Source organism: Balaenoptera borealis, assembly GCF_965194805.1.
Source record: "Balaenoptera borealis genome assembly, contig: HAP1_SCAFFOLD_1539, whole genome shotgun sequence".
NCBI lineage: Eukaryota > Metazoa > Chordata > Mammalia > Artiodactyla > Balaenopteridae > Balaenoptera > Balaenoptera borealis.
This window is the reverse complement of record NW_028122690.1, coordinates 5,756-32,154: the sequence shown is the minus strand read 5'-3', so window position 1 is coordinate 32,154 and position 26,399 is coordinate 5,756. Positions and strand designations below refer to the sequence as shown.

Here is a 26,399-nt window from a genome sequence, read left to right as displayed (position 1 = left end):
TAACTGGTGTCCATATATCTTGTTTCCTTCCAATCCACTCTTCACACAAGAAACCTTCAAAGCAAGTTGGAACGTTGCTCATAAACATCGCTCACAAGCATTGTTTTGAGAATAGAAAACACACTGTTGGCCTTTAAGACTCTGCGTGGTCTAGAATCCTCTCTGCTTCTCTAGCCCCATCTTGTGCCACTTTTGCCCTCACTTTCTATGCTTCAGATACACTGAATTAACCTTAGTTCTCACTCATCTGACAGAAGTCAGTTCAGATACTATTTTTCACTGTGATTCCTAGCATTAAGGAATTTGATTATCAGGTTTTGTATGAGGACTATTTCATCAGGGGTACAGAAGTTCTGGCCATCTCTGGTTTTGGATATCCCTTATTTGTTGAGACCTTTGCGTTGTTTGGTTGCCTTTTGTCTGTTTTCCAGATGGGAAAACAGGAACAAGGGAAGTATAGGTTATTACTAGGTGGGGTTGAACAAGTGGAGCAGCAAACTGCAAAGCAGAAAGAAGAGGGACGTACTATAGAGGGATATGACTTCCATTCTCAAGGCGCCTGCATCCTGTGCAGGGAGACAGCCTAACATAAAATGTGCCTAACAACAAATATATTGACTTCTTACTAAAAATCTCCAGTTCATAGAACCGAGGGGTTTGTACCTTCTCCTTTAAAAGTGATAGTCCTGGGACTTCCCCGGTGGTCCCGTGGTGAAGACTCTGCGCTTCCAATGCAGCAGGCGTGGGTTCAATCCCTGGTTGGGGAGCTAAGATCCCACATGCTGCGCAGCCAAAGAAATTTTTGTCGAACGTTATACTCCTGTATTGTTGGCTTTAGTGGTTTAGATTTTGTTGTACTGTTAAGAAGATTTCAGTTTATTTACCGGGAACAAACAACACATAATGTAAAAATAGTTTCCCAGAAACGATTTCCATCATTCTCTTCTTCCCTTTCTCCCGCAGACTGGTGTTTCACCTTGACAAGTTCTCTGTCATTCCATAGGAAAGCTGTCTGGCTTGGAGGTTGCAATCCCAGGGAATTTTTCATCAGCGGGGAAGTCTCCATCACTACAGAGGAATCAAGGGAGAAGTCAGGCCCTGGTAAGTGAGATGCTCCCCCTAAACACCAACACAGCAGTCGTGTACCTTTCAAGGGGTTCAGGGGCAAGATGGGCAAGGCATTTCTACTAACTCTTCTTAAGGATCACGGACAGTGCCCTATGCTACGAGGTAAGCGGTGACTGCTGTAGTTCTTACTGGTGATCCTTTCCTGTCACTGATTCTCGGCCTTCTTTGTATTTCATAGGACTGTTGTCAGTCCAATACAAAATGAGTCTTATTTTTAAAAACCTGAAATGTTTTACAGAGCCTAGCATTCTCATATAGGGTCCTTTCCATTCTCCCCACTTTCCCGAGAGGCCAAGAACACTTCACACCATGAACTAGGAGAGGGGGTAGAGCCCTTTCTGATGAAATACATCAACAAAGACAGAGCCTTAGCCTGCTTGCTCTCTGGACAGGATCTCGGACCACAAGGTCTTCAATCCTGGTATAAATGAAGGAAGTGAGGACAGTTCAACTGGCACTCTCATAACAAGAGTTCGGAAACACCTTCCAAAGAGACTATAGCAGTAGATGAGGGAAGGGAGTGCTACAGTGTGGCAGTACAGGGGGAATGATCGGCTACAGCAGTGAAAAGTGTGGTACCGATTGGTGTGCTCTCGGGGTTCTTGTACATGTAGCATAGATGACCTCTACAGTGGCCCTCCCACCTTCCCACCTGCATTAGGTGTTGTTTTTTTTTGTAATTTATGTTTATGTATTTATTTACTGTTTGAACTTATTTATTCTACGTATTTATTTTTTTGGCTGCACTGGGTCTCTCATTGCTGTGCACGGGCTTTCTCTAGTTGGCGGCTAGCGGGGGCTACTCTCGGTTGCGGTGTGCGGGCATCTCATCGCGGTGGCTTCTCTTGTTGCGGAGCATGGGCTGTAGGCACGTGGGCTTCGGTAGTTGAGGCTCACGGGCTCTAGAATGCAGGCTCCGTCGTTGTGGCACATGCGCTTAGTTGCTGCACGGCATGTGTGATCTTCGCAGACCAGGGCTCGAACCCGTGTCCCCTGCATTGGCAGGCGCCACCAGGGAAGCCCTAGGTGTTCTCATATAGAGTCTAAAAACAGAGAGCACTGAGAGAAGGTAGTGGTTATTAAAGGCTCAGGATCTAAATTCTACCTGTCTCTACACCCCTTCCCAGCTGTCGATTTGACCCCATTTTTGAATGCTGACCTCATTGTTCAACTTTTCTCTGCCGTCTGTATACTCACCTTGAAAACTTGTTTCTGTGATGCGTTGAGCAGACACAGGGTGGCAGACTGCAGAGGTGGAAGCTGGTGGTCGGATATTTGTGGGCTGAATCTCCTTCAGTCCCATTCCCATTTCTGGTTGCCCAGAGGCCCTACTTCCTGTGTGTGACGCCGAGCCGTAGGATTGCGGGCAGGAGCCAAGTTCTCCATACAGTAAAGACCCCAGTGTGCCTTGGTTACAGTAATATACCTGGCTTCCTTCCTGGCAGGGAAGTGACAGGCGGCTATGCCCCTGCTTTGTTCGTGGGCCTCCTGATCCAGCAGTTCCCTTGGCTCTGCCCCTGTCGTCAGCTGCCCCTAGGATAACTCTGAGCCCTAGCCACTTCTCTGGTAGATTTCCCTATTCCCCCACTACAGTCACACCTGAATAAGGCAACTCAGACCTTTCAGAGATGTGTCCTGAACCTCTTGTTTTCTGAAATACCTATCTGGTGGTTGTGAGACTTAAGGCCAGCGTCCCCGAGAGACTTTTTCTATTTCTCCTAGTAAACCTAGACTCATCTTCTGTCACCTTCAACTCTACTCCAATTGTGTTCTTTCAACCCAGACCTCTGACCCTGCTTTTTACTTCTGCCATTTCATCCTCGCTCCTGCTTCCTTTCCTAAATCCATACGTCTCTTTTGGCCTTCCTAGCCCTGGGCCAAGTTCCTTCCTCTTTGCTCAGTTTTTACCCCTTTCCTTCATTCTCCCATCCAACTTTCAGTCCTTCCTTTCTCACGCCCCAGTTAGCAGCATCTGAAAATTCGAAAGGTTTGTTACTCGTCTATTAATTGTATTCCATTTACTTATTCAGTTCTATACCTGTCTTACCTGTGTATGGAAGAACAGCTGGTAGCCAAGGTGGCACCAAGAATCCTAGCAGCTCTCACTTGACGTATCCGTAGTAGTCGGCAATTTCCATTTCGTTTTCCCTCTCGGTGAAAAATTGCAGCTTGCCCGAAGAGGTGTATCTGGCAGCATTCTCCCGTTGTTGTTGAGCCCGCCTCTTCATGGCCTCTCGCTCTGGCCTCTGCTCTTGTTCGATGGGCTTTGACATGACTGGCTCAGGCACGTTGGGTTCCCTCCATGGAACTCGTTGCTTGCTGAAGTCTTGGAGTAGAAATTGGGTTTGGAGCTTGGGTGGGGACTGGCGCTTATTCACAGCAGGGGGAACAGGCTCCCCCGCTGGAGAGGAGCGCCAGATGAAGTTTTGGAGGGTGCAGGCCTAGGAGCAGCAGACTGAGGGACACGAGGCTGGGTATGGTTGGGCCAAGCCGGTTGGGTTGGGTTGGTCACAGTTGGCTGAGCTGGTTTGGCGGGGCCTGGCAAAGAGGCAGGAGCTGGCTGGGATGAATTGGCTGCAGCAGGTTGAGCTGAGTCAGTAGAACCAGGCTGGGCACGGTAAGCCCCAGCAGGCCGATGTGAGGCCAGAGACTGTGGCCTCCGAGGAGCGGGTCGAGCTTGAGGCTTGTCCCAGGCAGAAAAAGGCAGAGGTATCAACTTGACCTTCCCAGGAGGAGGCCGCTCATACTGGGCTGGAGACGGACACTCTGTTTCAGCACTGCTGTCTGGTTTCTGGGCTTGGACTTGCGTTTTCTCAGGACCCTTCCCCTCACGTGGGGTATGCCGCCATGGCTGGATAGCTGGGGGTGGCTGGGGGTCTTTGGGGTTGCTTGACTTTCCCAAGAGCCGACAGGAAGAGAGCCCAGTTTTCGTCTCATTCTTCTTCCCCAGCGCATGAAGAACCTTCACAGACTCCAGCATGCGCACGCCAAGGGAGGTTCGAGGCTTTTGAAAGCTCTGTTGGAGAAGCTCAGTTTGGTGTTCCTTTCGCTTCGTGTGGGGGATTGCTGGCTTCTCTTCTGCCTTGACTTTGTTCCCTGACTGCTTGTTCTCCTCAGCCTTGTTTCTCCCTCTGGTCCTTTTGGTCTTTTCCTGCCCGTGGCTCTTAGTTTTGCTGATCTTTCTGGATGCAGCTTTCTGAGGTTTGCCTTGAGAGTGCTTGGCCGTGTTCACAGGAGCCCTGTCACTGACTGCAGCGTGGCATGTAACCACTTCTCCCCCTAACAGGCACTCTGGATTCTTTGGCTGGATTTTGGCCTTGGGAGCGCCACTGATAGGCTCAGAGGCTTTCTGTTTGTTCTTCCTGGGTTGATCAGAGGGAACCTTTATGACACTTGGCTTTTCCTGCACCTGATTCACCTTAATGGCTCTGGTGTCTTTAGCTTTGATCACGTTGGGACCTTGGGATTGATCAAGATCTTTCAAAGGATTAAAGAGCTGGGGAAGGTGAATATCCTCCGCCAGTGTAGTAATGTCTGCAAGACCACTGCTAGGTTCAATCCCATTTTCAAGTGTCCCTAGGTCCTGACGACTCCGGCTGTTCTCTCCCAGATCAGCATTTTCAGAACCAGGCTGCTCCTCTTGGCTGAGGGGATCGGTGCAGGCCAGCGGCTGGTGAATATCAGGGATTCCTAAAGGGAGTAGTGGAGGATCTTGTTTCTCTGTTGGGATCTGGTAGGCATCCAGAGGCTTTGAAAGCTTGGTTTTGATATCATCCACGTGCTTACTCTCTATTTGTCCCTGGCTTGGAGCTGGAGGCAGGGCCAGGAGACGCCTGGCACTCTGGACTGGAGCTGTCACTGAAATGTCCCCAAGTTCAGATGGTGGGTTACTCTCAAGTATGTGGCTGTTTCTGCTACTGCAGGACTTGGGGAGTTCTTGACTTTGTGTCACACAAAACGTCTGGCTTGGAGGTTGCAATCCCAGGGAATTTTTCATCACCAGGGGGGAGGTCTCCATCCCTACAAAGGGATCAAGGGAGAAGTCAGTCCCTGGTAAGTGAGATGCTCCCCCTAAACACCAACACAGCAGTCGTGTACCTTTCAAGGGGTTCAGGGGCAAGATGGGCAAGGCATTTCTACTAACTCTTCTTAAGGATCATGGACAGTGCCCTATGCTACGAGGTAAGCGGTGACTGTTGTAATTCTTACTGGTGAGCCTTTCCTGTCGCTGATTCTCGGCTCGCTTTGTATTTCATAGGACTGTTATAAGTCCAATACAAAATGAGTCTTATTTTTAAAAACCTGAAATGTTTTACAAAGCCTAGCATTCTCATATAGGGTCCTTTCCATTCTCCCCACTTTCCCGAGAGGCCAAGAACACGTCACACCATGAACTAGGAGAGGGGGTAGAGCCCTTGCTGATGAAATACATCAACAAAGACAGAGTCTTAGCCTGCTTGCTCTCTGGACAGGATCTCGGACCACAAGGTCTTCAATCCTGGTATAAATGAAGGAAGTGAGGACAGTTCAACTGGCACTCACATAACAAGAGTTCTGAAACACCTTCCGAAGAGACTATAGCAGTAGATGAGGGAAGGGAGTGCTACAGTGTGGCAGTACAGGGGGAACGATCGGCTACAGCAGTGAAAAGTGTGGTACCGATTGGTGTGCTCTCGGCGTTCTTGTACATGTAGCATAGATGACCTCTACAGTGGCCCTCCCACCTTCCCACCTGCATTAGGTGTTCTTTTTTTTGTAATTTATGTTTATGTATTTATTTACTGTTTGAACTTATTTATTCTACGTATTTATGTTTTTGGCTGCACTGGGTCTCTCATTGCTGTGCACGGGCTTTCTCTAGTTGGCGGCTAGCGGGGGCTACTCTCGGTTGCGGTGTGCGGGCTTCTCATCGCGGTGGCTTCTCTTGTTGCGGAGCATGGGCTGTAGGCACGTGGGCTTCGGTAGTTGAGGCTCACGGGCTCTAGAATGCAGGCTCCGTCGTTGTGGCACATGCGCTTAGTTGCTGCACGGCATGTGGGATCTTCGCAGACCAGGGCTCGAACCCGTGTCCCCCGCATTGCATTGGCAGGCGGATTCTTAACCACGGCGCCACCAGGGAAGCCCTAGGTGTTCTCATATAGAGTCTAAAAACAGAGGGCACTGAGCGAAGGTAGTGGTTATTAAAGGCTCAGGATCTAAATTCTACCTGCCTCTACACCCCTTCCCAGCTGTCGATTTGACCCCATTTTTGAATGCCGACCTCATTCTTCAACTTTCTCTGGCGTTTGTTATACTCACCTTGAAAACTTGTTTCTGTGATGCGTTGAGCAGACACAGGGTGGCAGACTGCAGAGGTGGAAGCTGGTGGTCGGATATTTGTGGGCTGAATCTCCTTCAGTCCCATTCCCATTTCTGGTTGCCCAGAGGCCCGACTTCCTGTGTATGACGCCGAGCCGTAGGATTGCGGGCAGGAGCCAAGTTCTCCATACAGTAAAGACCCCAGTGTGCCTTGGTTATAGTAATATACCTGGCTTCCGTCCTGGCAGGGAAGTGACAGGCGGCTCTGCCCCTGATTTGGAATCTGAGATGGTGTTCCCTGAGCAAGGCTGGCAGAAAGCGATGGATGTAGAGGGACCATGTTCTTGGCGTCTGAAGTTTTATCATACTGGGCTGCCAGAAACATGGAGGAGGCAGCTGTGTGGCGGTCAGTGAGTGCCAGAGTAAAGTCTCCGAGTGAAGAAGAATTCTTTTCAGTGCTTGCTGTGATGTCCCACTCAAGAACACCTGGATAGGAAGCAGCTGAAGTGGAGATCTGGCTGTGGTCAGTAACTCCAGATAACATAGTCGTGCTAGAATGTTGGTAAAGGTAGGCACTACCCATGAGTGTCTGGAAAGGGGTACCAGTAGCCGATGCCGAACTGACGGCAGGGGCAGAGACTCTGGAGAAGTTGCAGACACTTCGTGTTAGGGAAGTTGCATTGCTCACCACAGGAGGAGAATGCTGCAGAGAATTTAGAGTTCCAAGTAGAGATGGATGTTGGAAATTTTCTGTAAGAACAAGAGGGTCATGAAAAACTCAGGGAGGTTGAGAAATTCTCACTACGTTTGAGGAACGGCATCATCTGAAGGTTCTTGCTATCAGGACACCTCTACTATCACTACTTCCTGAGAAACCCAAAATCAGACAGTTAATGATGGCTGTAAGGACTGAGCAGTTTTCCACTCTTCTCTATTAACTGCCTGTGCTCCCATCTTGGGCACAGACGGGCAGAAGAGCCAAGTGGTGTGGTTCAGAGATTGTTCTCTAGGCTGGAAGCAACCTTCTCCCTGCCCTGTCTTTCCCTTCAGCCTGCACTCGTATTGACTTCTATGCTATTTCCTAGACTGGAAGCATTTTAGAACTAGGAGGCCCTTAGAGAACTTCGATGTTCTCAGTCTCATTTCGTGAGTAAGGAAACTGAGGCTCAGAGAGGTCGGGTTGACTTGTTCAAGTTCTCTCATTATGTTAGTATCATTACCAGGTTTCAGAACCTAAGTATCCTGACTTCCTTGCCAGGACTCCACTCTGAGCATGATACTGCCAGAAAGCAGGAGAAATAGAACTTATAATATAGGCATTTTTTTTGTCCATTAGAAAACAGTACGGCTGTTACCATTGTCGTCTTCAGTGTCTCCCTTTGCTTGTGCAGTTCCCACGCTATTACCTAGAGGTGACGTACAGCTCAGTCCAACTGGTGAATTGAAAGAGTCATTTTTGCCCTCTTCAAGCCTGGTTTCTCATCCTACCTCAAAATGATTACCCGAAAGTGGATTTCTTAAGTGCTTTTGGAAAGGGAAGAGTTATCTGATTACTTCAGATTCCTCACCTGTAAAGTGGTTATAACACCACCACCAATAATAATAGCAGTAATAATTAATAGATGAATAAGCTGATCTATTGCGTATGATTTATATGGAGGAAGATACAATAAGTTCTAGAAAGACAAAGAAAAATCATGACAAGCATATTACGTTAACGAAAAAGAAATCCATAGATATTAATGAAAACTGGGGTATGTGGCAAGTATCGAAGCCTAATGAATTTACTAACAAATGGCATTCTGTACCATCCATGCAATATTATGAAAGTGAATTTTGCCCACTCTATTTTAGTGAATACTATTAACCAGAAGACACGATGGAGGTGATAGAGGTGAATGAATTCCTAGCCAATGCATACAGACAGAGAAGGTATGTCAGTAAAAAATGCATAACAAGCAACAGAATGCAATAAATGTGCATGTATAGGTAGCCACAACACATATAGACAAGTATTTCAATGAAAACCGGTACGAAGCAGACAGCAAAATAATAAGTGTAAAAGAGTTTCATTATTGTGCTCCTTCATATTTTTACCCAGCAAGTAAGAGGTATTAAGCCTAGGAGAAATATATATTTCAATGAATATAGCTTATATAATAAGCAGAAAGGAAGCTTAAAATGTATCAGGAAGGTTTTTGGATTTATCCTAGAACTTAGATTAGAATCATCTTCAGCATCCAAGAAGATGGCATCCCAAAACCTCAAAAAACCATCATGCCTAGAATCCAATTAAAAAAGATTTTCAAATGTAAGAAAATCCACAGGACTCCACAATATGGTTTTCGATAAATGTGGATGTTTGTTTGTTTTGTTTCTTTGGCCGCGCCGCGTGGCCCTGGCCGTGAAAGCACCGAGTCCTAAGCACTGGACCGCCAGGGAATTCCCTAAGTGGGGGGAATTAGAGATGTGGGGCTTGACTTTTTCTTCTTCTTCTTCTTCTTCTTCGGTAGCTAAGATCTACAAGCGAACGATGGCTGTTGATCAATGTGCTCTCTGTGTTAGGAAGGAAATAACTGTAAAAATGAAAAGCAGCCTTGCCTTAGAACCTACATATCACACCAAGGAAAATAGTCCTTCTGATTCAATTTAGAAGATATCACTTAAAATGTTGAATTGGTGAAATGTCTACCTAGTTTAAAAATTAGAAAGAATAAAACACTGAAAAGCAGCCCCCTAGATAACCACTGTGGTTGCTTGTTTATAGGAGGCATCATTTCTAAAACGTATTTCTAAAATGTTTATATTCAAAACTGTCAAGTGGCCAACTGTATTCAGAGAGGCAATAAAAGAAAGAAAACGGAGTATGACTTTTCTGATAAGCTGCCTTTCCTGGTGATCCCCTGTTCTGGCCTTACTTTCCTTCTTAGTCTGTTAATGTAAGGGTTTGCTACCATCAACTTGGTTTTGCCCTGCTCTGAGCAGGTTTCCCTCTGTGCTGTTTCTGCTTTAATTGAAAATCTTTGGTTCCCATCAGCATTCCATTGCAAACTCCGTTTTTCTTGAGAGCTCCTCTATGCTTTCCCTCTTCATTCTTACATTTTCTCCCATCTCTTGGTGCCTGTTGGCCTGTGCTAATGAAAACCATCCTAAACTTCCTTACGCTCGACTCTGTGCCTCCCTGTAGAGCCCAGTACTCTCCATCCTCTCTCCCTATTCTCTCTTTTCAACTAGTCGAAATCCTAGTGGAGGGAGACCATTAGAGATGAAACATCTTGGTATATATTGCTAGTTTTCTATGTCCCCTGACTTTTCTATGTTTCTGTTGAAACACTCTTGAGAAGTGTCTGATTTCGTTTTCTACATGGGTACCCTTTAAGGCTCAATACTGGAAAAGAAGGGGATCAGAGTGATCAACCCAACGTGGTATCCTAACGTAACAGTTAAGGAAAGCAACAGGCTTTGTGAGACAGCCAGTGATTTGTCCAAAGTCACACAGATAGTAAACGTCAAAGTCAAAAGTGAAATTAGGTCTCCAGACGTGTAGTTCAATACTTTCCCTCATTATTCCATGCTATTTTGAATCTCCTACTCAATTTAGGGGCAAAAGAAATCGAACGCAAAACTTTCCAAAGTTTCTTTTCTTACCTGACATGGTCAGAGAAGAGGAAGCATCCACTGCAGGTACCAGGGATGAGGAGACAACACTAGAGGATGTCCGAGTGGCTGCAGCTGAACGGCGCACGTGTCCAGTACAGAGGTCACTGGTTACTGGTCCAAACAGCTCCACGGAAACCCCAAGACTCTACCAAGTGGTAGTAGGTTTGGTAGGAGAGTGATGTCACAAAGCAGGCAGTTGAAAGGTATGAGAGAGCCAATAGGGAGGTCCGATCCCCAACAGGAAGGCGGGCTTGGGTGAAGAGAGTGTAGGAGAGCTAAAACAACACCTGAGTTTCTGAGCTCTGGGGAGGAAATCCTAGAAGACAGATTTACCTCCCCCAGGCTCTTCCATTAGGGAAATCATTGCCACATTTCTTACAGACGTTCATTAATACACTGAACTAAGAGTTACTTATATTCTACAGAGTATTCTATTTTATGTATCATATACTTAGAGCTATATAGATCTTCTTTAATTAATAATCCTTAGGAAGGAAAGAGCCATCTAGTTTGAACTATTACAGTTGTTCTGAAATCATATGTGTCTAATGAGTGAACTGATAGCAGCTTTTAAGGAGCCAAAGTAGGGATTAAGAAGCTCTTTTTGTAACTTGGTTCAAGAGTAGGGTGAAGTTTGTTGAGTGTACCTTGTGGAGAATGTTGTGGTCCAAGGCTCTTCTCTTTTAGTTTCTTCTCCTTGACTCCTACCTTCCTTGGGCTGGGCTAGGCTGGGGGCCAGGTTGGACTTGCGACTTAACATTTCTCTTCCGCTTTCTCTTTTTTTTTTTTCTTCCATTATGGGCATTGCTTCGAGGACAAGCCTTGATCTTGCATTGGACGTTACTTCCTGTCACCTTCCAGCAGCAGGAGTCTTCTTTTCAGTGCTTGATGCTTCACGAAATAGACTCTGCCCGTTGGCAGCAAATACCAGAGAGCTAGGAGACAGAGCTGGTTGCAGACCTTTCCTCTTCCAGCCTTTGGTTGCAATTGTTTGGCCCATAATTTGCTAGCTCTAGTTCCTTGGGCCACACAGGTATCCTGCCATCTCCAGCTCTTGTTATATGTGAGAGACATTCTGAACACTGTCCCTTTTTCTTTGCACAGAAGTATATACAGTGTGGCAGTTACTGTAATCTCCTCCGCCTTGCAAACAGCCACTCTAGAATCTTGGACCTCTAGGACTCTCTGTCTTGCATGCTTGGGGGCAAGGCCAAGCAAAATGAAGAGGAGAATAATTAGAGAAAGAGGAGGACGTTGGTGGAGAATTGGGAGCAGGTAAGGTGAAAGGGCACAGGAGAAAAGAGATGCATGTAGACTTTTTGGTTTCTGTGGGAAACAGGTTGACACACTTGGGCCTCATTTGGTATTAACAGAACAGAGAGTTAAAGATCTAAGTAGCTAGATAGTGTGCAGCAACTGCCATGAAGTCTGTACACTGAAGAGAACAGTCTCACATCTAGTTTTCATTTTGTTTTATGTCATAGTACCTTATTTATAGCATTCACTGGTGTGTTTGTAGAATACAGATGTTTTCAAATGCTCTGGTTTTGTCTACATGGTTATCTCCTTGTCCTGTTTGTAAGGAATCCAACATTGTAAGACATATTGCATGTTTTTCTCTTGACGATTGTTGACCTTGAAGCGTCATGAACTAACTTGAGCTGTTGGATTCTGTGGAGAAACGTTCAAAAGGGTCTGTGAAAAAGGCACTGTGGTGAGTCGCATTATGCACCCGAGCGTAAGGAGCAAGATATCTGCCACCAGCCCAGCTTGGCCTGGATTGCCTCTGTTTTAGTTCCCCTGGTTAGTGCTTTTCTCCCTAACCACTCTTGTGACTGTGATAATGTGAGTAAGGGCGGAGTTGCTAATGATCTATGTGTGAGGTAAGCTGGTTTGAGGGAGGAAATCTATGGACCTAGTCATTTTCCTTGGTGGTAAGCTTTCAGGGGTGCAGAGATGGATCTTCCTGGGGCCTTTTCTGGTCCCAGGAAGATATCGCATAGATGGGACCTCCCAAGACACACATTGAATCTTTAGGCCTGTTTTTCCTATTATGAGGTACGAACGAGTTTCTTCACTGATGGGGATGATGCTTATCTGAGAAGAAATTGTGAAAGGTGGTGTAGTGTAGAGGTGTGGCTTAAGCTTTTAAGTTTTCCTCCAGGTTTTTCCCCTAAGCTTCCTACTTCGGACGGCCTACTTACATGATACTAGTAGGTGATGTCCGGCTAACAACTTCCTAAATATACCTGCAAGCCAGATCAGTGTCTCTTTTCTCTGTATTCCCATGGAAATCAAGAGTCCCGCCGAATTTTCCATCGAAACAGTTGATTTGTGTTGTCTCTAGGAATTCTAAAGGGCGTACCGTTGCTTCCTAACCGGTGTCATTTGGGAGATCCGCCTCTGTACGTTCAAATGATTAATTTTGAGACTTTGCTCATGTGTGCAGTAAACCCTTGAATTCCCTAAGACCTTCCTTTCCTCCATCTCCTACCCCATTAAGCCCGCTTCAGTTCATCTCCTGAATTTCTTTGGAATCTGTCAGCCAGCTCTTCCTCAACTTCCTAATACTGAACTTGCCTGTCTGTTGCGATTAGGTCCTAACTAGTGTCCATATATCTTGTTTCCTTCCAATCCACTCTTCACACAAGAAACCTTCAAAGCAAGTTGGAACGTTGCTCATAAACATCGCTCACAAACATTGTTTTGAGAATAGAAAACACACTGTTGGCCTTTAAGACTCTGCGTGGTCTAGAATCCTCTCTGCTTCTCTAGCCCCATCTTGTGCCACTTTTGCCCTCACTTTCTATGCTTCAGATACACTGAATTAACCTTAGTTCTCACTCATCTGACAGAAGTCAGTTCAGATACTATTTTTCACTGTGATTCCTAGCATTAAGGAATTTGATTATCAGGTTTTGTATGAGGACTATTTCATCAGGGGTACAGAAGTTCTGGCCATCTCTGGTTTTGGATATCCCTTATTTGTTGAGACCTTTGCGTTGTTTGGTTGCCTTTTGTCTGTTTTCCAGATGGGAAAACAGGAACAAGGGAAGTATAGGTTATTACTAGGTGGGGTTGAACAAGTGGAGCAGCAAACTGCAAAGCAGAAAGAAGAGGGACGTACTATAGAGGGATATGACTTCCATTCTCAAGGCGCCTGCATCCTGTGCAGGGAGACAGCCTAACATAAAATGTGCCTAACAACAAATATATTGACTTCTTACTAAAAATCTCCAGTTCATAGAACCGAGGGGTTTGTACCTTCTCCTTTAAAAGTGATAGTCCTGGGACTTCCCCGGTGGTCCCGTGGTGAAGACTCTGCGCTTCCAACGCAGCAGGCGTGGGTTCAATCCCTGGTTGGGGAGCTAAGATCCCACATGCTGCGCAGCCAAAGAAATTTTTGTCGAACGTTATACTCCTGTATTGTTGGCTTTAGTGGTTTAGATTTTGTTGTACTGTTAAGAAGATTTCAGTTTATTTACCGGGAACAAACAACACATAATGTAAAAATAGTTTCCCAGAAACGATTTCCATCATTCTCTTCTTCCCTTTCTCCCGCAGACTGGTGTTTCACCTTGACAAGTTCTCTGTCATTCCATAGGAAAGCTGTCTGGCTTGGAGGTTGCAATCCCAGGGAATTTTTCATCAGCGGGGAAGTCTCCATCACTACAGAGGAATCAAGGGAGAAGTCAGGCCCTGGTAAGTGAGATGCTCCCCCTAAACACCAACACAGCAGTCGTGTACCTTTCAAGGGGTTCAGGGGCAAGATGGGCAAGGCATTTCTACTAACTCTTCTTAAGGATCACGGACAGTGCCCTATGCTACGAGGTAAGCGGTGACTGCTGTAGTTCTTACTGGTGATCCTTTCCTATCACTGATTCTCGGCCTTCTTTGTATTTCATAGGACTGTTGTCAGTCCAATACAAAATGAGTCTTATTTTTAAAAACCTGAAATGTTTTACAGAGCCTAGCATTCTCATATAGGGTCCTTTCCATTCTCCCCACTTTCCCGAGAGGCCAAGAACACTTCACACCATGAACTAGGAGAGGGGGTAGAGCCCTTTCTGATGAAATACATCAACAAAGACAGAGCCTTAGCCTGCTTGCTCTCTGGACAGGATCTCGGACCACAAGGTCTTCAATCCTGGTATAAATGAAGGAAGTGAGGACAGTTCAACTGGCACTCTCATAACAAGAGTTCTGAAACACCTTCCGAAGAGACTATAGCAGTAGATGAGGGAAGGGAGTGCTACAGTGTGGCAGTACAGGGGGAACGATCGGCTACAGCAGTGAAAAGTGTGGTACCGATTGGTGTGCTCTCGGGATTCTTGTACATGTAGCATAGATGACCTCTACGGTGGCCCTCCCACCTTCCCACCTGCATTAGGTGTTCTTTTTTTTTGTAATTTATGTTTATGTATTTATTTACTGTTTGAACTTATTTATTCTACGTATTTATGTTTTTGGCTGCACTGGGTCTCTCATTGCTGTGCACGGGCTTTCTCTAGTTGGCGGCTAGCGGGGGCTACTCTCGGTTGCGGTGTGCGGGCATCTCATCGCGGTGGCTTCTCTTGTTGCGGAGCATGGGCTGTAGGCACGTGGGCTTCGGTAGTTGAGGCTCACGGGCTCTAGAATGCAGGCTCCGTCGTCGTGGCACATGCGCTTAGTTGCTGCACGGCATGTGGGATCTTCGCAGACCAGGGCTCGAACCCGTGTCCCCTGCATTGGCAGGCGCCACCAGGGAAGCCCTAGGTGTTCTCATATAGAGTCTAAAAACAGAGAGCACTGAGAGAAGGTAGTGGTTATTAAAGGCTCAGGATCTAAATTCTACCTGTCTCTACACCCCTTCCCAGCTGTCGATTTGACCCCATTTTTGAATGCTGACCTCATTGTTCAACTTTTCTCTGCCGTCTGTATACTCACCTTGAAAACTTGTTTCTGTGATGCGTTGAGCAGACACAGGGTGGCAGACTGCAGAGGTGGAAGCTGGTGGTCGGATATTTGTGGGCTGAATCTCCTTCAGTCCCATTCCCATTTCTGGTTGCCCAGAGGCCCTACTTCCTGTGTGTGACGCCGAGCCGTAGGATTGCGGGCAGGAGCCAAGTTCTCCATACAGTAAAGACCCCAGTGTGCCTTGGTTACAGTAATATACCTGGCTTCCTTCCTGGCAGGGAAGTGACAGGCGGCTATGCCCCTGCTTTGTTCGTGGGCCTCCTGATCCAGCAGTTCCCTTGGCTCTGCCCCTGTCGTCAGCTGCCCCTAGGATAACTCTGAGCCCTAGCCACTTCTCTGGTAGATTTCCCTATTCCCCCACTACAGTCACACCTGAATAAGGCAACTCAGACCTTTCAGAGATGTGTCCTGAACCTCTTGTTTTCTGAAATACCTATCTGGTGGTTGTGAGACTTAAGGCCAGCGTCCCCGAGAGACTTTTTCTATTTCTCCTAGTAAACCTAGACTCATCTTCTGTCACCTTCAACTCTACTCCAATTGTGTTCTTTCAACCCAGACCTCTGACCCTGCTTTTTACTTCTGCCATTTCATCCTCGCTCCTGCTTCCTTTCCTAAATCCATACGTCTCTTTTGGCCTTCCTAGCCCTGGGCCAAGTTCCTTCCTCTTTGCTCAGTTTTTACCCCTTTCCTTCATTCTCCCATCCAACTTTCAGTCCTTCCTTTCTCACGCCCCAGTTAGCAGCATCTGAAAATTCGAAAGGTTTGTTACTCGTCTATTAATTGTATTCCATTTACTTATTCAGTTCTATACCTGTCTTACCTGTGTATGGAAGAACAGCTGGTAGCCAAGGTGGCACCAAGAATCCTAGCAGCTCTCACTTGACGTATCCGTAGTAGTCGGCAATTTCCATTTCGTTTTCCCTCTCGGTGAAAAATTGCAGCTTGCCCGAAGAGGTGTATCTGGCAGCATTCTCCCGTTGTTGTTGAGCCCGCCTCTTCATGGCCTCTCGCTCTGGCCTCTGCTCTTGTTCGATGGGCTTTGACATGACTGGCTCAGGCACGTTGGGTTCCCTCCATGGAACTCGTTGCTTGCTGAAGTCTTGGAGTAGAAAGTGGGTTTGGAGCTTGGGTGGGGACTGGCGCTTATTCACAGCAGGGGGAACAGGCTCCCGCTGGAGAGGAGCGCCAGATGAAGTTTTGGAGGGTGCAGGCCTAGGAGCAGCAGACTGAGGGACACGAGGCTGGGTATGGTTGGGCCAAGCCGGTTGGGTTGGGTTGGTCACAGTTGGCTGAGCTGGTTTGGCGGGGCCTGGCAAAGAGGCAGGAGCTGGCTGGGATGAATTGGCTGCAGCAGGTTGAGCTGAGTCAGTAGAACCAGGCTGGGCACGGTAAGCCCCAGCAGGCCGATGTGAGGCCAGAGACTGTGGCCTCCGAGGAGCGGGTCGAGCTTGAGGCTTGTCCCAGGCAGAAAAAGGCAGAGGTATCAACTTGACCTTCCCAGGAGGAGGCCGCTCATACTGGGCTGGAGACGGACACTCTGTTTCAGCACTGCTGTCTGGTTTCTGGGCTTGGACTTGCGTTTTCTCAGGACCCTTCCCCTCACGTGGGGTATGCCGCCATGGCTGGATAGCTGGGGGTGGCTGGGGGTCTTTGGGGTTGCTTGACTTTCCCAAGAGCCGACAGGAAGAGAGCCCAGTTTTCGTCTCATTCTTCTTCCCCAGCGCATGAAGAACCTTCACAGACTCCAGCATGCGCACGCCAAGGGAGGTTCGAGGCTTTTGAAAGCTCTGTTGGAGAAGCTCAGTTTGGTGTTCCTTTCGCTTCGTGTGGGGGATTGCTGGCTTCTCTTCTGCCTTGACTTTGTTCCCTGACTGCTTGTTCTCCTCAGCCTTGTTTCTCCCTCTGGTCCTTTTGGTCTTTTCCTGCCCGTGGCTCTTAGTTTTGCTGATCTTTCTGGATGCAGCTTTCTGAGGTTTGCCTTGAGAGTGCTTGGCCGTGTTCACAGGAGCCCTGTCACTGACTGCAGCGTGGCATGTAACCACTTCTCCCCCTAACAGGCACTCTGGATTCTTTGGCTGGATTTTGGCCTTGGGAGCGCCACTGATAGGCTCAGAGGCTTTCTGTTTGTTCTTCCTGGGTTGATCAGAGGGAACCTTTATGACACTTGGCTTTTCCTGCACCTGATTCACCTTAATGGCTCTGGTGTCTTTAGCTTTGATCACGTTGGGACCTTGGGATTGATCAAGATCTTTCAAAGGATTAAAGAGCTGGGGAAGGTGAATATCCTCCGCCAGTGTAGTAATGTCTGCAAGACCACTGCTAGGTTCAATCCCATTTTCAAGTGTCCCTAGGTCCTGACGACTCCGGCTGTTCTCTCCCAGATCAGCATTTTCAGAACCAGGCTGCTCCTCTTGGCTGAGGGGATCGGTGCAGGCCAGCGGCTGGTGAATATCAGGGATTCCTAAAGGGAGTAGTGGAGGATCTTGGTTCTCTGTTGGGATCTGGTAGGCATCCAGAGGCTTTGAAAGCTTGGTTTTGATATCATCCACGTGCTTACTCTCTATTTGTCCCTGGCTTGGAGCTGGAGGCAGGGCCAGGAGACGCCTGGCACTCTGGACTGGAGCTGTCACTGAAATGTCCCCAAGTTCAGATGGTGGGTTACTCTCAAGTATGTGGCTGTTTCTGCTACTGCAGGACTTGGGGAGTTCTTGACTTTGTGTCACACAAAACGTCTGGCTTGGAGGTTGCAATCCCAGGGAATTTTTCATCACCAGGGGGGAGGTCTCCATCCCTACAAAGGGATCAAGGGAGAAGTCAGTCCCTGGTAAGTGAGATGCTCCCCCTAAACACCAACACAGCAGTCGTGTACCTTTCAAGGGGTTCAGGGGCAAGATGGGCAAGGCATTTCTACTAACTCTTCTTAAGGATCACGGACAGTGCCCTATGCTACGAGGTAAGCGGTGACTGTTGTAATTCTTACTGGTGAGCCTTTCCTGTCGCTGATTCTCGGCTCGCTTTGTATTTCATAGGACTGTTTATAAGTCCAATACAAAATGAGTCTTATTTTTAAAAACCTGAAATGTTTTACAAAGCCTAGCATTCTCATATAGGGTCCTTTCCATTCTCCCCACTTTCCCGAGAGGCCAAGAACACGTCACACCATGAACTAGGAGAGGGGGTAGAGCCCTTGCTGATGAAATACATCAACAAAGACAGAGTCTTAGCCTGCTTGCTCTCTGGACAGGATCTCGGACCACAAGGTCTTCAATCCTGGTATAAATGAAGGAAGTGAGGACAGTTCAACTGGCACTCTCATAACAAGAGTTCTGAAACACCTTCCGAAGAGACTATAGCAGTAGATGAGGGAAGGGAGTGCTACAGTGTGGCAGTACAGGGGGAACGATCGGCTACAGCAGTGAAAAGTGTGGTACCGATTGGTGTGCTCTCGGGGTTCTTGTACATGTAGCATAGATGACCTCTACAGTGGCCCTCCCACCTTCCCACCTGCATTAGGTGTTCTTTTTTTTGTAATTTATGTTTATGTATTTATTTACTGTTTGAACTTATTTATTCTACGTATTTATTTTTTTGGCTGCACTGGGTCTCTCATTGCTGTGCACGGGCTTTCTCTAGTTGGCGGCTAGCGGGGGCTACTCTTGGTTGCGGTGTGCGGGCTTCTCATCGCGGTGGCTTCTCTTTGTTGCGGAGCATGGGCTGTAGGCACGTGGGCTTCGGTAGTTGAGGCTCACGGGCTCTAGAATGCAGGCTCCGTCGTTGTGGCACATGCGCTTAGTTGCTGCACGGCATGTGGGATCTTCGCAGACCAGGGCTCGAACCCGTGTCCCCCGCATTGCATTGGCAGGCGGATTCTTAACCACGGCGCCACCAGGGAAGCCCTAGGTGTTCTCATAGAGAGTCTAAAAACAGAGGGCACTGAGCGAAGGTAGTGGTTATTAAAGGCTCAGGATCTAAATTCTACCTGCCTCTACACCCCTTCCCAGCTGTCGATTTGACCCCATTTTTGAGTGCCGACCTCATTCTTCAACTTTCTCTGGCGTTTGTTATACTCACCTTGAAAACTTGTTTCTGTGATGCGTTGAGCAGACACAGGGTGGCAGACTGCAGAGGTGGAAGCTGGTGGTCGGATATTTGTGGGCTGAATCTCCTTCAGTCCCATTCCCATTTCTGGTTGCCCAGAGGCCCGACTTCCTGTGTATGACGCCGAGCCGTAGGATTGCGGGCAGGAGCCAAGTTCTCCATACAGTAAAGACTCCAGTGTGCCTTGGTTATAGTAATATACCTGGCTTCCTTCCTGGCAGGGAAGTGGCAGGCGGCTCTGCCCCTGATTTGGAATCTGAGATGGTGTTCCCTGAGCAAGGCTGGCAGAAAGCGATGGATGTAGAGGGACCATGTTCTTGGCGTCTGAAGTTTTATCATACTGGGCTGCCAGAAACATGGAGGAGGCAGCTGTGTGGCGGTCAGTGAGTGCCAGAGTAAAGTCTCCGAGTGAAGAAGAATTCTTTTCAGTGCTTGCTGTGATGTCCCACTCAAGAACACCTGGATAGGAAGCAGCTGAAGTGGAGATCTGGCTGTGGTCAGTAACTCCAGATAACATAGTCGTGCTAGAATGTTGGTAAAGGTAGGCACTACCCATGAGTGTCTGGAAAGGGGTACCGGTAGCCGATGCCGAACTGACGGCAGGGGCAGAGACTCTGGAGAAGTTGCAGACACTTCGTGTTAGGGAAGTTGCATTGCTCACCACAGGAGGAGAATGCTGCAGAGAATCTAGAGTTCCAAGTAGAGATGGATGTTGGAAATTTTCTGTAAGAACAAGAGGGTCATGAAAAACTCAGGGAGGTTGAGAAATTCTCACTACGTTTGAGGAACGGCATCATCTGAAGGTTCTTGCTATCAGGACACCTCTACTATCACTACTTCCTGAGAAACCCAAAATCAGACAGTTAATGATGGCTGTAAGGACTGAGCAGTTTTCCACTCTTCTCTATTAACTGCCTGTGCTCCCATCTTGGGCACAGACGGGCAGAAGAGCCAAGTGGTGTGGTTCAGAGATTGTTCTCTAGGCTGGAAGCAACCTTCTCCCTGCCCTGTCTTTCCCTTCAGCCTGCACTCGTATTGACTTCTATGCTATTTCCTAGACTGGAAGCATTTTAGAACTAGGAGGCCCTTAGAGAACTTCGATGTTCTCAGTCTCATTTCGTGAGTAAGGAAACTGAGGCTCAGAGAGGTCGGGTTGACTTGTTCAAGTTCTCTCATTATGTTAGTATCATTACCAGGTTTCAGAACCTAAGTATCCTGACTTCCTTGCCAGGACTCCACTCTGAGCATGATACTGCCAGAAAGCAGGAGAAATAGAACTTATAATATAGGCATTTTTTTTGTCCATTAGAAAACAGTACGGCTATTACCATGGTCGTCTTCAGTGTCTCCCTTTGCTTGTGCAGTTCCCACGCTATTACCTAGAGGTGACGTACAGCTCAGTCCAACTGGTGAATTGAAAGAGTCATTTTTGCCCTCTTCAAGCCTGGTTTCTCATCCTACCTCAAAATGATTACCCGAAAGTGGATTTCTTAAGTGCTTTTGGAAAGGGAAAAGTTATCTGATTACTTCAGATTCCTCACCTATAAAGTGGTTATAACACCACCACCAATAATAATAGCAGTAATAATTAATAGATGAATAAGCTGATCTATTGCGTATGATTTATATGGAGGAAGATACAATAAGTTCTAGAAAGACAAAGAAAAATCATGACAAGCATATTACGTTAACGAAAAAGAAATCCATAGATATTAATGAAAACTGAGGTATGTGGCAAGTATCGAAGCCTAATGAATTTACTAACAAATGGCATTCTGTACCATCCATGCAATATTATGAAAGTGAATTTTGCCCACTCTATTTTAGTGAATACTATTAACCAGAAGACACGATGGAGGTGATAGAGGTGAATGAATTCCTAGCCAATGCATACAGACAGAGAAGGTATGTCAGTAAAAAATGCATAACAAGCAACAGAATGCAATAAATGTGCATGTATAGGTAGCCACAACACATATAGACAAGTATTTCAATGAAAACCGGTACGAAGCAGACAGCAAAATAATAAGTGTAAAAGAGTTTCATTATTGTGCTCCTTCATATTTTTACCCAGCAAGTAAGAGGTATTAAGCCTAGGAGAAATATATATTTCAATGAATATAGCTTATATAATAAGCAGAAAGGAAGCTTAAAATGTATCAGGAAGGTTTTTGGATTTATCCTAGAACTTAGATTAGAATCATCTTCAGCATCCAAGAAGATGGCATCCCAAAACCTCAAAAAACCATCATGCCTAGAATCCAATTAAAAAAGATTTTCAAATGTAAGAAAATCCACAGGACTCCACAATATGGTTTTCGATAAATGTGGATGTTTGTTTGTTTTGTTTCTTTGGCCGCGCCGCGTGGCCCTGGCCGTGAAAGCACCGAGTCCTAAGCACTGGACCGCCAGGGAATTCCCTAAGTGGGGGGAATTAGAGATGTGGGGCTTGACTTTTTCTTCTTCTTCTTCTTCTTCTTCGGTAGCTAAGCTCTACAAGCGAACGATGGCTGTTGATCAATGTGCTCTCTGTGTTAGGAAGGAAATAACTGTAAAAATGAAAAGCAGCCTTGCCTTAGAACCTACATATCACACCAAGGAAAATAGTCCTTCTGATTCAATTTAGAAGATATCACTTAAAATGTTGAATTGGTGAAATGTCTACCTAGTTTAAAAATTAGAAAGAATAAAACACTGAAAAGCAGCCCCCTAGATAACCACTGTGGTTGCTTGTTTATAGGAGGCATCATTTCTAAAACGTATTTCTAAAATGTTTATATTCAAAACTGTCAAGTGGCCAACTGTATTCAGAGAGGCAATAAAAGAAAGAAAACGGAGTATGACTTTTCTGATAAGCTGCCTTTCCTGGTGATCCCCTGTTCTGGCCTTACTTTCCTTCTTAGTCTGTTAATGTAAGGGTTTGCTACCATCAACTTGGTTTTGCCCTGCTCTGAGCAGGTTTCCCTCTGTGCTGTTTCTGCTTTAATTGAAAATCTTTGGTTCCCATCAGCATTCCATTGCAAACTCCGTTTTTCTTGAGAGCTCCTCTATGCTTTCCCTCTTCATTCTTACATTTTCTCCCATCTCTTGGTGCCTGTTGGCCTGTGCTAATGAAAACCATCCTAAACTTCCTTACGCTCGACTCTGTGCCTCCCTGTAGAGCCCAGTACTCTCCATCCTCTCTCCCTATTCTCTCTTTTCAACTAGTCGAAATCCTAGTGGAGGGAGACCATTAGAGATGAAACATCTTGGTATATATTGCTAGTTTTCTATGTCCCCTGACTTTTCTATGTTTCTGTTGAAACACTCTTGAGAAGTGTCTGATTTCGTTTTCTACATGGGTACCCTTTAAGGCTCAATACTGGAAAAGAAGGGGATCAGAGTGATCAACCCAACGTGGTATCCTAACGTAACAGTTAAGGAAAGCAACAGGCTTTGTGAGACAGCCAGTGATTTGTCCAAAGTCACACAGATAGTAAACGTCAAAGTCAAAACTGAAATTAGGTCTCCAGACGTGTAGTTCAATACTTTCCCTCATTATTCCATGCTATTTTGAATCTCCTACTCAATTTAGGGGCAAAAGAAATCGAACGCAAAACTTTCCAAAGTTTCTTTTCTTACCTGACATGGTCAGAGAAGAGGAAGCATCCACTGCAGGTACCAGGGATGAGGAGACAACACTAGAGGATGTCCGAGTGGCTGCAGCTGAACGGCGCACGTGTCCAGTACAGAGGTCACTGGTTACTGGTCCAAACAGCTCCACGGAAACCCCAAGACTCTACCAAGTGGTAGTAGGTTTGGTAGGAGAGTGATGTCACAAAGCAGGCAGTTGAAAGGTATGAGAGAGCCAATAGGGAGGTCCGATCCCCAACAGGAAGGCGGGCTTGGGTGAAGAGAGTGTAGGAGAGCTAAAACAACACCTGAGTTTCTGAGCTCTGGGGAGGAAATCCTAGAAGACAGATTTACCTCCCCCAGGCTCTTCCATTAGGGAAATCATTGCAACATTTCTTACAGACGTTCATTAATACACTGAACTAAGAGTTACTTATATTCTACAGAGTATTCTATTTTATGTATCATATACTTAGAGCTATATAGATCTTCTTTAATTAATAATCCTTAGGAAGGAAAGAGCCATCTAGTTTGAACTATTACAGTTGTTCTGAAATCATATGTGTCTAATGAGTGAACTGATAGCAGCTTTTAAGGAGCCAAAGTAGGGATTAAGAAGCTCTTTTTGTAACTTGGTTCAAGAGTAGGGTGAAGTTTGTTGAGTGTACCTTGTGGAGAATGTTGTGGTCCAAGGCTCTTCTCTTTTAGTTTCTTCTCCTTGACTCCTACCTTCCTTGGGCTGGGCTAGGCTGGGGGCCAGGTTGGACTTGCGACTTAACATTTCTCTTCCGCTTTCTCTTTTTTTTTTTTCTTCCATTATGGGCATTGCTTCGAGGACAAGCCTTGATCTTGCATTGGACGTTACTTCCTGTCACCTTCCAGCAGCAGGAGTCTTCTTTTCAGTGCTTGATGCTTCACGAAATAGACTCTGCCCGTTGGCAGCAAATACCAGAGAGCTAGGAGACAGAGCTGGTTGCAGACCTTTCCTCTTCCAGCCTTTGGTTGCAATTGTTTGGCCCATAATTTGCTAGCTCTAGTTCCTTGGGCCACACAGGTATCCTGCCATCTCCAGCTCTTGTTATATGTGAGAGACATTCTGAACACTGTCCCTTTTTCTTTGCACAGAAGTATATACAGTGTGGCAGTTACTGTAATCTCCTCCGCCTTGCAAACAGCCACTCTAGAATCTTGGACCTCTAGGACTCTCTGTCTTGCATGCTTGGGGGCAAGGCCAAGCAAAATGAAGAGGAGAATAATTAGAGAAAGAGGAGGACGTTGGTGGAGAATTGGGAGCAGGTAAGGTGAAAGGGCACAGGAGAAAAGAGATGCATGTAGACTTTTTGGTTTCTGTGGGAAACAGGTTGACACACTTGGGCCTCATTTGGTATTAACAGAACAGAGAGTTAAAGATCTAAGTAGCTAGATAGTGTGCAGCAACTGCCATGAAGTCTGTACACTGAAGAGAACAGTCTCACATCTAGTTTTCATTTTGTTTTATGTCATAGTACCTTATTTATAGCATTCACTGGTGTGTTTGTAGAATACAGATGTTTTCAAATGCTCTGGTTTTGTCTACATGGTTATCTCCTTGTCCTGTTTGTAAGGAATCCAACATTGTAAGACATATTGCATGTTTTTCTCTTGACGATTGTTGACCTTGAAGCGTCATGAACTAACTTGAGCTGTTGGATTCTGTGGAGAAACGTTCAAAAGGGTCTGTGAAAAAGGCACTGTGGTGAGTCGCATTATGCACCCGAGCGTAAGGAGCAAGATATCTGCCACCAGCCCAGCTTGGCCTGGATTGCCTCTGTTTTAGTTCCCCTGGTTAGTGCTTTTCTCCCTAACCACTCTTGTGACTGTGATAATGTGAGTAAGGGCGGAGTTGCTAATGATCTATGTGTGAGGTAAGCTGGTTTGAGGGAGGAAATCTATGGACCTAGTCATTTTCCTTGGTGGTAAGCTTTCAGGGGTGCAGAGATGGATCTTCCTGGGGCCTTTTCTGGTCCCAGGAAGATATCGCATAGATGGGACCTCCCAAGACACACATTGAATCTTTAGGCCTGTTTTTCCTATTATGAGGTACGAGTTTCTTCACTGATGGGGATGATGCTTATCTGAGAAGAAATTGTGAAAGGTGGTGTAGTGTAGAGGTGTGGCTTAAGCTTTTAAGTTTTCCTCCAGGTTTTTCCCCTAAGCTTCCTACTTCGGACGGCCTACTTACATGATACTAGTAGGTGATGTCCGGCTAACAGCTTCCTAAATATACCTGCAAGCCAGATCAGTGTCTCTTTTCTCTGTATTCCCATGGAAATCAAGAGTCCCGCCGAATTTTCCATCGAAACAGTTGATTTGTGTTGTCTCTAGGAATTCTAAAGGGCGTACCGTTGCTTCCTAACCGGTGTCATTTGGGAGATCCGCCTCTGTACGTTCAAATGATTAATTTTGAGACTTTGCTCATGTGTGCAGTAAACCCTTGAATTCCCTAAGACCTTCCTTTCCTCCATCTCCTACCCCATTAAGCCCGCTTCAGTTCATCTCCTGAATTTCTTTGGAATCTGTCAGCCAGCTCTTCCTCAACTTCCTAATACTGAACTTGCCTGTCTGTTGCGATTAGGTCCTAACTAGTGTCCATATATCTTGTTTCCTTCCAATCCACTCTTCACACAAGAAACCTTCAAAGCAAGTTGGAACGTTGCTCATAAACATCGCTCACAAACATTGTTTTGAGAATAGAAAACACACTGTTGGCCTTTAAGACTCTGCGTGGTCTAGAATCCTCTCTGCTTCTCTAGCCCCATCTTGTGCCACTTTTGCCCTCACTTTCTATGCTTCAGATACACTGAATTAACCTTAGTTCTCACTCATCTGACAGAAGTCAGTTCAGATACTATTTTTCACTGTGATTCCTAGCATTAAGGAATTTGATTATCAGGTTTTGTATGAGGACTATTTCATCAGGGGTACAGAAGTTCTGGCCATCTCTGGTTTTGGATATCCCTTATTTGTTGAGACCTTTGCGTTGTTTGGTTGCCTTTTGTCTGTTTTCCAGATGGGAAAACAGGAACAAGGGAAGTATAGGTTATTACTAGGTGGGGTTGAACAAGTGGAGCAGCAAACTGCAAAGCAGAAAGAAGAGGGACGTACTATAGAGGGATATGACTTCCATTCTCAAGGCGCCTGCATCCTGTGCAGGGAGACAGCCTAACATAAAATGTGCCTAACAACAAATATATTGACTTCTTACTAAAAATCTCCAGTTCATAGAACCGAGGGGTTTGTACCTTCTCCTTTAAAAGTGATAGTCCTGGGACTTCCCCGGTGGTCCCGTGGTGAAGACTCTGCGCTTCCAACGCAGCAGGCGTGGGTTCAATCCCTGGTTGGGGAGCTAAGATCCCACATGCTGCGCAGCCAAAGAAATTTTTGTCGAACGTTATACTCCTGTATTGTTGGCTTTAGTGGTTTAGATTTTGTTGTACTGTTAAGAAGATTTCAGTTTATTTACCGGGAACAAACAACACATAATGTAAAAATAGTTTCCCAGAAACGATTTCCATCATTCTCTTCTTCCCTTTCTCCCGCAGACTGGTGTTTCACCTTGACAAGTTCTCTGTCATTCCATAGGAAAGCTGTCTGGCTTGGAGGTTGCA

At 46.2% G+C, this 26,399-nt stretch overlaps 1 long non-coding RNA gene across 1 annotated transcript; it reads left to right on the top strand.

Annotated features, from left to right (window-relative positions):
- The first annotated feature begins 1,007 nt into the window (after positions 1-1,007).
- LOC309622103 lies at positions 1,008-26,399 on the top strand. The gene is made up of 3 exons (XR_014240506.1): positions 1,008-1,101; positions 13,651-13,788; positions 26,334-26,399. It is a non-coding gene; the product is annotated as an uncharacterized lncRNA (long non-coding RNA).